Source organism: Dipodomys spectabilis, unplaced genomic scaffold (genome assembly GCF_019054845.1).
Source record: "Dipodomys spectabilis isolate Male_0828 unplaced genomic scaffold, ASM1905484v1 ptg000193l, whole genome shotgun sequence".
Taxonomy (NCBI): domain Eukaryota; kingdom Metazoa; phylum Chordata; class Mammalia; order Rodentia; family Heteromyidae; genus Dipodomys; species Dipodomys spectabilis.
In genome coordinates, this window is record NW_024870870.1 from 4,852,439 (window position 1) to 4,853,627 (window position 1,189).

Genomic DNA, 1,189 nt, shown 5'->3' on the forward strand with positions numbered 1-1,189 from the left:
GAATTAGCACACCGCACTTTTGAAGGACTCAGCATAAAGTACATTGTGTAATGGACTCACTACATAACACCCTTTGAAAAACCCAGCACAGCCCACTCTTCTCAAGGATTCAGAACATAGCACCCTTTGGGATGACTCAGCACACAGCATGGTTTTTGAAGACTCAGAAAAAAAGCCCTATGTGGGAAGAAACCAGAAAACAGCATCCTGTGAAGGACTCAGCACATACCTGTATGTCACAAGTTCAGCTGTCATTAGAATTAGAGTGCTTTTTTCAGTATCATCATTCTTCAGAAACACTTCACAAATCCTACTAGTTCACATTTAGCTAATGTGTGTTTTATGGGGGAAGGTGAGCTGGGGGTCTTGAACTCAAAGCTTGGGCCCCTGTCCCTGAGCTCTTTGGTTCAATGCTAGAGCTCTACCAATTTTGTTTTTTTTGGGGGGCTATTCTTTGACAGGCCTTATGGTGATCAGGAAGGCTAAGTTGGTGTGTCCATGGGCAAAGGCTCTTAGCTGGGCCTGGAGCTGATTTCTCACTTCTTGTGCACCTGGGAGCAAGGCCTCCTGGAGCTCTCTTGGCCTAGGGTGGAACAGATCGGCTCTGGAATCAGCACTCAGGGTGAGCGAAAGTCAGGTTGGCCCCGTCTCTTCCCCAAATTGAACTCTAGAGGACGATAGTCCCCCAGGATGGCGCAGGGACACATGTTCCACGTCTGGCCACCAGGAGGCAAGAGTTGTCCACCATAGGGATTTTATCGAGTTGTGTTTTCTCTTGTTTCCCTGGGGCCGGCATCATGCTTTGAAGCCACCCTGGACAGGAAAGTCCTTGAGACTTACCTACAATTAACCATCGAAAAGAAAGTGGGACTGTGGCTCAAGTAGAAGAGCACTAGCTTTGAGCAAGAAAACTCAGGGATAGAGCCTAGGCCCTGAGTTCACACACACACACACACACACACACACACACACACACACACACACACACACCACATGCATGCAAAATCAAAGATTTCTACATTGCAATCTTTGGGGATTCTCTACCTTTTCCCCACTGAGTCTGGTGGGTATTGGCCTAGGTGTTTGATGCATCCAACACCACCTGGCATCATTAATTTTGGGGAACAGAATGGCTAGGTCAGCCTTCCCCCATCTCAGCTCCTTGATTGGGTCAAGGTCTATCCAGGCC